Source organism: Xenopus laevis, chromosome 1S (assembly GCF_017654675.1).
Source record: "Xenopus laevis strain J_2021 chromosome 1S, Xenopus_laevis_v10.1, whole genome shotgun sequence".
Classification (NCBI taxonomy): domain Eukaryota; kingdom Metazoa; phylum Chordata; class Amphibia; order Anura; family Pipidae; genus Xenopus; species Xenopus laevis.
Genome location: NC_054372.1, coordinates 195,669,639 through 195,680,119, shown reverse-complemented (window position 1 = coordinate 195,680,119; position 10,481 = coordinate 195,669,639).

Genomic DNA, 10,481 nt, shown 5'->3' with positions numbered 1-10,481 from the left:
AGAGCTGTCATGAAAATGCTTAGAGGAGTAGGTTCAATATGTTATCGAGTCTTTGCAGCAATGTAGTCTTCCAAGAAACTTAAAAAGAAAAAAGATGCTTACGTAACACTCTATCCTCCCCCTAGTGGCAGAAATATGAATTCGAAAAAAATGAATAATTCACGTGTTCTGATATAAATATATATAAAATAATAAAATTCATAAATACAGGTGTATATTTATTCACACAGTACTAATCGTCAACTTCAATGTTTAATTTCAATATTTCTATATTCTATGAGCAAATAAACAAACTAAAATGACCATGTCCCTTTGAAACCGATAGCTCTGGCACGTATCCTGCATCAAACCTTGTCTTATTTGTATTAAATATTTAATTCATTAGCGTGTATCCATGTTGAATTAATGATGAATTCCCTATGCACAGTTCTCATCAGCAGCCCCAGCCAACGATTAATGTTTAATGTAACCAGAACTCGACCTCTCGCATGCAATCGCCCGCGCTGAGCATTAGATGGCGCCCTTCCCTAACGGGAATCTTCAGCCCCATCCCAGTAAATAAATATATAAATCCAAATAAACCATCGGATTTTTTTCCCTTTACCGATGGACTAAAAATGCAAGCCGATTAAGGTTGTTTCTGTTCTGAATGCTCTTTATATGGTTCTGGTTGCTAAGGAAACTATTCCCAAGATAGCCAGATGTTCAGCTTGTCTGGTACATTTGGATGCTAACTCTGAGAAAATTAATATAATGTCGGGGTATCGGTGAAATTTCAATCAAATAAACAAGTAATTGCTGATAACTTAAATGAGAAGCAATTACAGCTTGTACAAAGTTCTGGCAGGGACACAAAGAAAGAAATCAAAATATAAAACTCGCCTTGGTTTTCACTTTGCCGGTTTGAAGCTGAAAGCGACGAGGTTCTTCTTAACCCCCTCAGTGCCTGACTGGTGTGTTCAATCAAAGAAAGGTTAATGAGATAGCGTAATATACTTTGCCGCCTTGCCAGTTCCAAACCAAAGTCCCCAATCTGTGCCACTAATTGGCAATACATGTATATGTATCATTCACTAGGAAGCAATACATTCTGCAGCATGTATCTAAATTAATTGCTAATTAGGTTACACAATATATTGTTTATTTTTATTGACCTAAAGGTACAGTAAACCCTGTATCTACCTCCTGCCTATACAGTTCACGCTAAAGTCCCTTGTTCGTCCTAGTGGCGTAACGAGATATTAATGAGCACCGCAGCTAATTCTTTTTCAGGCCCCCAAAATGTCTGGAGATTGAGCTGTTTTACCAATATCTATTAACATTGTATATAAATTAGGGCCTCATGGGGCCCCTATACCTCCTGGGTCTGCGTCCTCTGTAGTTACGCCCCTGGTGCGTCCAGGCAATGTGCCCAACTTGGACCCGCCGACCTGAACCCGCTACCCCACTATGCACCCTATGAAGACCCGCTACCTGAACACATGCGTAATGGGTTTACTGTACTTATCATTCATCTGTGGACCCACACAACTGCAAGTGATGTCACTATGGACAGTGATGTCACTCTGGAGGCAGATCAATTGGGTAAATGGAAAAATTGCTATTGGATAACTAGACAGGGTACTCACAGACTGCCTGCCAGGCTGGTGAAACAGGGACTTCCTACCAGAAACTCGTCAGTTTTGTGAGTAATCTGTACATACCTGCGGGTACCCAACCCTCTGCCGGTCTTTAGCTCTCTCTGCACCACATTCCAGAAATTTAATTGAGTCCAAGTGCAGAACACAGCAAATCCCACAGGTACAAATGGCCAGTGGATGGGCTCTAGAGGTGCAATTTTGTGCTTCTTAGAGCTTCACCACTTGTGCCCAAGGTAATAGCAAATAAAGCCCCCAGTCTACTCTGTTGGTATTAGGGATGCACCGAATCCAGGATTTGGTTCGGGATTCGGCCAGGATTCTGCCTTTTTCAGCAGGATTCAGATTCGGCGAATCCTTCTGCCCGGCCGAACCGAATGCAAATCCTAATTTGCATATGTAAATTAGGGGCGGGAGGGGAATTGCGTGACTTTTTGTCACAAAGCAAGGAAGTAAAAATATTTTCCCCTTCCCATCCCTAATTTGCATATGCAAATTAGGATTCGGATTCGGCCAAATCTTTCGCAGGATTCGGTGGGTCGGCCAAATCCAAAATAGTGGATTCGGTGCATCCCTAGCTGGTATGCTGGGTAAAATCACTGTGTTTCCAAGTCCTGGTGGGCCCTGTAGCCACATCTGTTTTCTACAGCCATGTTTTGCCAGAGATACAGTAGTAGAGGCAGGGGAAGAGTGGTGACCAGGTTCTGCAGAGCCATTGGGAGAGGAACGTTGGGCTGTTGCCAGGTGTTGGAGACAGCCTGGAGGGTTGATCATACAGGTTAGATTCTGTGGTCCCCAGGTAACCTAGTCTGACATTGTTTTTTAGAACATTTAAGGTGTATAATATACTGGTATAGTGTGCTGTGGTCTCCTGGGATTCTGAGTGCCACCATCTTTGCTATATATATAGGGGAAAAATCAACAAAGCAGAGGAGGGACGTTAGAACTTTGGGAGCTTTACATGAAGATGGCCTATATTCTGTTCTTTTCAAATTCTCTAGCTCTATATTAAGTGAGTTGAAGCAGTGGAAGGAATCTGAGCACAAAGGATCCTACCAGCTAGGAACTCTTGAATTAGAGGGCTTGAAGTCAACAGTGGGATTCAAGTAGGATTCATAATTGCTTCATCATCCACTGCATGTAGAAGTTGTGGTTCGCTCATATTTGGACTGATGATATGGGGTTGCTTACATGAAAGGATTAACTTTTTTGAAGGCACATCAACTAAAGGTGGCCATTCAAGGGCCGATAAAAGCTGCCAGATCTCGATCGGATGGGACGAAAAATCCCGTTGGATCGCGGCCGCATCACGGTCCCGCGATCCGGCTGCCCATTACTATTCGTTAGGATCCGATCTTTGGGCCCTAGGGCCCACGATCAGATCAGCCTGATATTGCCCACCTCAAGGTGGGCATATCGGGGAGAGATCCGCTCGTTTGGCGACATCGCCAAACGAGTGGATCTCTCCGTGTATGGCCACCTTAAAGACTCTAATGGATCTGGGACTTGACATAGTATTTACTATTTCAATTTTCGTAGAATAGGGCAATTTAACAATGTTTTGGGGGCAGTAAACATCTAGTTTTGCGGAGTAACATCTAGTTACACCACTGCCATACACTTAAGATATTGGGTCCCTTCCTCCAGAGGGCCCTAATTATTAGCTCATTGGTCACCTTGGGCCGTGAGTAGACAGCTTTGCCAACAAGTAGGGACCTTACTTACATTTTCCATTGAACACAGTCTCTCCCGGTTTCACAGGTCTCTTATTGTTCCTTCTCCTTTTTTTGAATTCACTCTTTCTCTATTTCTTTTCTCCATAACTTACAGCCTTTTTTAATTACTGTCTCTGCAAATTGTTTCCAATTTCACATGAAAGGAGTCAGAAAGGGAAGAAGAACTCTACATATTTACTGCATGTAAATGATGTGCCCTGTAGCCCAACCCTGCTGATTTATAAAACCCCATACAATGGAGTGAGTCAATGTATCTCAGTGCAAATGATACAGATCCCCCCTATTGATTACTTTATTGTGGCATGACAAGCGTTTACAGTAGCTGGGTAATGGAACAGAGTATAATATATTAAATTAATAAGGAAAGGCAAATCAATCGAGACAGCAGTGCATGGGTGGAAAGATTAGCAACTGAAATAAGAAAAATCTAAATACTCAACCCTTTAATAGGAACGTGTACATGCCCTTTAAAATTGCACATATAAGCATCTCAATAATGAGTGTATAAATACAAATATTAACTCGTCACAGTTGCTTCCACTCAGTAGTCCAGAAAACTTTGCCTTACACTGGACACACAACCCCTGATCCACCCGGTCATGCCCCCATTATAATCCTGCTGGCAATTCAACCAAAACCTGCCCCCTCTCCTGCACTTCCCTTCCACAACCCAGGAATTGCCTTAGAGGGGAACAATTTCTTCCTTACTCAACATGGAAATCAGGCCATTTCCTGGATCAACTTTTATTAAGAACTATTTTCAATAACCCTGTATTCCTCACTAGTAAAAAAGACACCCAACCACTTTTAAAGCTATCTAATGTATCAGCCTGTACCACTGATTCAGGGAGACAATTCCACATCTTCACAGCTCTCACTGTAACAAACCCCTTCCCAATATTTAGCTGGAACCTCTTTTCTTCTAATCGGAATGGGTGACCTTGTGTCAGCTGGAAAGATCTACTGGTAAATAAAGCATTAGAGAGATTATTATATGATCCCCTTATATATTTATACATAGTTATCATATCACCCCTTAATCGCCTCTTCTCCAGAGTGAACATCCCCAATTTGGCCAGTCTTTCCTCATAGCTAAGATTTTCCCTTTACCAGCTTAGTTGCCCTTCTCTGTACCCTCTCTAATACAATAATGTCCTGTTTGAGTGATGGAGACCAAAACTGTACGGCATATTCTAGATGGGGCCTTACCAGTGCTCTATACAGTGGGACCCCCTCCTCCCGTGACTCTCTGCCCCATTTAATACAACTCAAGACCTTATTTGCCCTTGATGCTGCTGACTGGCATTGCTTGCTACAGACAAGTTTATTATCTACAAGGACTCCAAGCTCCGTCTCCATTATGGATTTGCCTAGTGCCGTCCCATTAAGGGTATAAGTGGATATTGTTACATCCCAGGTGCAGGACTTTACATTTATCAACATTGAATCTCATTTGCCACTTAGCTGCCCAGATTGCCAGTTAGTCAAGATCATGTTGCAAGTGTCACATCCTGGATGGAATTAATTGGGCTGATAGTTTTGTGTCATCTGCAAACACTGATACATTACTTACAATACCCTCCCCTAAGTCATTAATGAACAAGTTAAATAAAAGTGGACCCAATACCGAGCCCTGAGGGACCCCACTAAGAACCTTACTCCAAGTAGAGAATGTCCCATTAACCACCACCCTCTGTACCCGATCCTGTAGCCAGTTTCCTATCCATGTGCAAACGACTTCACTAAAGGTGGGCATAAACGTTACAACAATGCTTTCTCCTGCGACCATAGGTTCCAGGAAAGATCATAGTTCGCTAGTTTTCTCTACTAACATTAAGAGCTAAATCTTCAGATATACAATTATAAATAGTGATGGGCGAATTTGCGCCGTTTCGCTTTGCCGAAAAATTCACGAATTTCGCGCGAAAACGGCGCCGGCATCTCGTTTTTGATGCCGGTGCCCGTTTTTGACGCCGGCGCCAGTTTTTCCGACGCCGGCGCCCGTTTTTGACGCCGGCGTCCGTTTTTTCGAAAAAATTTTTGACGTCGGCGAATTTTTTCCGCGAATTTTCGCGGGCGTTTTGCGAATTTATTCGCTGGCGGCGAATCGCGCAAATTTGCCGCGAATTCGCGCCTGGCGAATAAATTCGCCCATCACTAATTATAAACAAAAGAATTCTACCTGCGTATGATGTATGTATATTTTTATTTGTATAGCGCTCCTTGAGTGCAATGCACTATACAGCAAAACAATAAATTAGTAGTGACAAGGGGTCATTGAAGTAAAAAGTTACAATAGGTGCATTATTAGAAATACAATTCACATAAATATAAAATATAATTACAATACAGATTAAGTGCTCAGTGTCAAGGAAACAAAAGGCTAGAAGACCCTACCTCATAGGGCTTACACAATGATAGTATGATGATTCAGCATTATCTTTTGGTTTCAAATGATATCGATCATCTTGTCTCACACACACACCTAATTATAATATATGATTGTCATTGGCCACCGTAAGACCAACAGCCCTTAGTTTAAAAAGCAGTTGTTTGTGGGGCACTGTATCAAACACTTTAGCAAAATGTAAATAGATCACATTGACTGCCTTCCCACTGTAACCCCCTTTTAAATATAGGAATGACATCAGCTTTCCTCCAATCCATAGGCACCATACCAGATGATAGTGAGTCTGAGAATATCAGAAATAGAGGTCAGTCTAAAAGGGAACTAGAGGTGGGCCAGACTGGTGGGGCCTCTTCTGCCTACTTCTAGTTCCAGCCCTAAAGGGAACTAAGCCCTCTAAGTTCCTGAAATACTCACAAATAAACCTTTATGAGTATTCAAGGGGCACGTGCAGCAATTCAGAAAAAGTGCAGAACACGTCCAACATATTGGCTTGCACTTGCTTTTTTGCACTTTGCCCCCTGCCCTTACTTTGTAAACAACGCCAATATATTTTGTAGGGAGTCCGAATTCTTCAGCTGTGATTCTAAAAAATGCATCAAAACAGGATTTGTTATGTGAATTTCCCATCAATGGCAGTTTCTGGAGCAATATGTCCCTTTTTATGTACATTATTAAGCAACACTACACAATTACAACAAATCAAATGCCTTTGAATGTGCACATTTCTACTCGCAGTATAAAAATGCAATGTACATTGCCATCCTGTGATCCCCCCTCCGAAGCTTTATTAATAGTCCCATTAATATACACAATGACACCTTGGTAATTAAATATCCATTAGGTGTATCTACTGTAAATTCCAAACAGCCACAATATTCCCAGAGATCCCTGTGGTGCCTATAATGGCCACTATAAGCTGAGATTAACTAGAGAATAATAACTCATAAAGTTGTATAATTTATATTCTGTTTCTGGCTGCCTTCCCTGGTGCCCCCTGTTGCTACTCTCTTCTCATATCTGTAGGAAAATAGACGATTTTTCAAAGGCTAATGGCCATAACTGTAACATACTCAATAACAACCTACAGTACAATGCCGGGCAGCAGAAGAAGCGCAGTGGCACTGGATGTGATAAGGATATCAGGAGCCAACATGCTGCCCCCAGGGATCTACAAAGACTATCAACAGATCCCTGTGATATGATCTAATATTAGAAAGGCTCCAGCAGGATTGTCAAAGTGGAGTCAGAGCAAAGGGGAAATCAGACACATGAAACATTGTATAGTGTTGTGTATATGACATACTCGCTAAATGAATGGAAGGTCAAATGTTGGCACTTTGGAAAAAGACACAATAAGGGGCAGATTTATCAAGGGTCGAATTTCAAGCTCATGGGAGTCACCTTAAACTCCCATAAACTCCCATGAACTCGAAATTCGACCAATTGCAATTTATTTTTCAAACTCCAGTGAATAGAGTCGACCCATAAATTCAAATTCAAATCGAAATTGATTCGAGTTTTTCTCCAAAAAAAACTTGAATGTCAGGAAGGCTATAAACAACTCCAAATTTATCCCAGGACATCTTCCATAGGCTAAAACAGCAATTCGGCAGCTTTAAGGTGGTGAATCGTTGAATTTGAATTCTTAAAGGGCCAGTGTATGATAAATATCAAAAATCTAATTAGAAATCTAAAGAGGGGAGGGTCAGGCATGGGGGTCCACAGAAAATTTCCAGGGTGGGGCAAATAAGCGAATAGGGTAGCACCTAGATGAACTGATTCATGACAATGCAGAAGATAACCAAATTAAGGCTTGCCTTGGGGTGGGAAGTATAAAAAATGTTTTGTGTTGTTGGGAATTAAATTTACAATTTTTTGCAACAAGTTGGAGAAGTCTGGGTGGGACAATTGCCCCCCTCTTGCCCCCTTCTGGGGACACCAATGATTGTGGGGTCTACTTATTTATATTTGTTATAAATCCCCCATTCCCAGCCACCCTCCTACTTACCGTAGCACCAGGGGAGGGGAGCAGGCAGATGGGTGGGTTTAGTAGCGGGGGAAATGCTGTGCATGCAGGGCCCCTGCAACAATTTTTGGGGAGACCCCAAAGTATTGAGTTATGTATTTAGTTACGCCACTGCATCAATGCCATCGTACATAGTGTTAAGATGTCTCTGTTTTAATGAGATGATGCTAACTATACTACAATGATAGCCCAAAAGTATCTGCACACCTAAAATGAGACGGTTTCAGATGGAATACTCATTACTGAGTTCCATACTGTCTCCCAAAACACAAGAATTACTCTTAGGGAAAGTTGGTTTGGAGGCAAACTAACATAACCTCATCATAAGGATGGAGGAGGTTATTAATAGGGAAGAATGATAAAAATATAGAAATGCTGCTATTTTTTTCCAGAAAAGATGGCAACCCTATTACCAACAGATGGCTTTCCAGTGAAGAACTTACAATTCTCCAGCCAATTGTATATTTCTGAAGAAAACACCGTACACTTGAATTTTATGTAAATACATCTGAGTTTATTTAGTTCCACTATCAAGGATAATGGGAGCTGTGCAGAACTGCATCCCTTGCCATTCCACTAACAGGGGATGATGGGAGCTGTTGTAGTCTAGGAGGACATCACAGCCTCCCCACCATCTTCCATGAAAAGTGCCAGATCCATTCCCTGACAGGGAGAGTGCCATTGGAGATTGCTACGATCAGAATATCATTGCAGTACCCGAGTGAGCTTCTCTAGGGCAGCCCTCCAGCTATTGTTAAACTCCCAATTTGTCTAAACAGCAGAACCTGCAGCGGCTAAATCAAGCAGACAGCCACAGAGCACATGGACCAAGGGGACTTACATCATTCATTCAAACAATAAAGATCGAGTCCTGCATCCCTGTCAATAACTTCTCCTCCTTGGCATGACCCAGCACTACATGGGTCGCTGTGGTGCCCTTCACCCTACCCTGCTGTGCATATTTATACCCATATCTATACTAATTGTAGATTTTAGTATCACAATAGCCTAAGATTAAGCTTGTCCAAGAAAACATTCAAACCAAAGAATCATCTACGTTGCTTCAGTTCTTTTCCTCTAGTCTAAAGGGGAGGCCTCTTGTGGGGTTATCCTCTTTATGGGTAAAAAGGTCCCCTACTATTTGTCTATAATGTCCTCTAATGTACTTGTACAGTGTAATCATGTCCCCTCGCAAACGCCTTTTGCCCAGCCTTGACAAAAGACCCCTTTTAGGAACATGATGGAGTATATTTATCAAAGAGTGCAGTTAGAGATCACCACAGTCTGCTAGAGTGAAATACCGCCTCTCTCCATTAATTTCTATGGAATTTGTCAAGAGTATTTATCAAAGGGTGAACTTTCATTTACAACCTTTGATAAATACGCCTTTAAAAATCCCATTTTGCCCTCAAAATGCATTAAAGTCGACGGCTGATTTTTCTTGCGACGACTTTTTTCTTCTCTGAGACTTTTTGTCCAAATGTGTTTTTTTTCTCAAGTTTTTCTCACTACAAATGCATTAAAGTCAAAAGGCGCTTTTTCTTATGGCAACTTTTTTGTCTAAGTGACATTTTTGGAGCAAATCCATGCCTGGCGAACAAAAACAGCTCATCACTAATTGTTATTACGATGTACTACAATTGGGGTTCACCAGCAGTGGGGTCACTTGGTGCTATTGCAATTTGTAACTGGTTAGGACAGTGTCCTGTTTACCTTAACATTGGAGTTATATCCCCCAGCATTAAAGTTATATCCCCCAGCAGCCCATCAACAGAACAATTGGAAGGTAACCAGATAACAACTCCCTGACACCTGCATGGCTAAAAATACACTCATGCCCCACCTAGTTGTAGATTGTAAAAATCCAAATCTGACTAACCCAAGTTAGGAAAAATAATAGCCTATCTGAAAGCAGTTCCATTGTGAAGTGCTGGTTCTTTCTGAAAACACATGACCAGACAAAATGACATCAGATGGCTGCCTACACACCAATATTACAACTAAAAAATAAATTTATTGGTTCAAGAATAACATTTTAAATGGTAGAATGAATTGCATGCAATATACACAGAGGAATTTAGGAATAAAATCTGTCATAAAAATCATGACAGAATACCCTTTAAAGGACAAGGAAAGTCTAAAATAGAATAAGGCTAGAAATGCTGTATTTTGTACACTAAACATAAACATGAACTTACTGCACCACAAGCCTAATCAAACAAATGATTTATGCTTTCAAAGTTGGCCACAGGGGGGCACCATCTTGTAATTTAGGACTAAGACTGTGCACATGCTCAGTGTGGTCTGGGCTGCTTAGGGATCGTCATAAACAAAGCTGCTTGAGTTCTGCATGGCTGGTAAATAAGGCAGGGGCTCCCCCTGCTGTTCATAAGTATGATTGTTTCCCTGCTCAGCAGTTAGGGACCGTCTGACAATTCCTATCCACAGCAGTAAATGAAGGGAGAATTTCACTGCATACTGTCAGGTTTCTTATAAAAACAGTACACATTTTTTAATTAAAGTATATTGGAGATAGGGTTCTTTTTCATTAAAGAAAGTAAAAATGGGATTTTATTTTTTTGCCTTTCCTTGTCCTTTAAGATTGTGGGTATCGTTGAGGTTTTTTCGAATTGCAATAAAAATATGATATCAGATTGAAATAAATGAGCCCC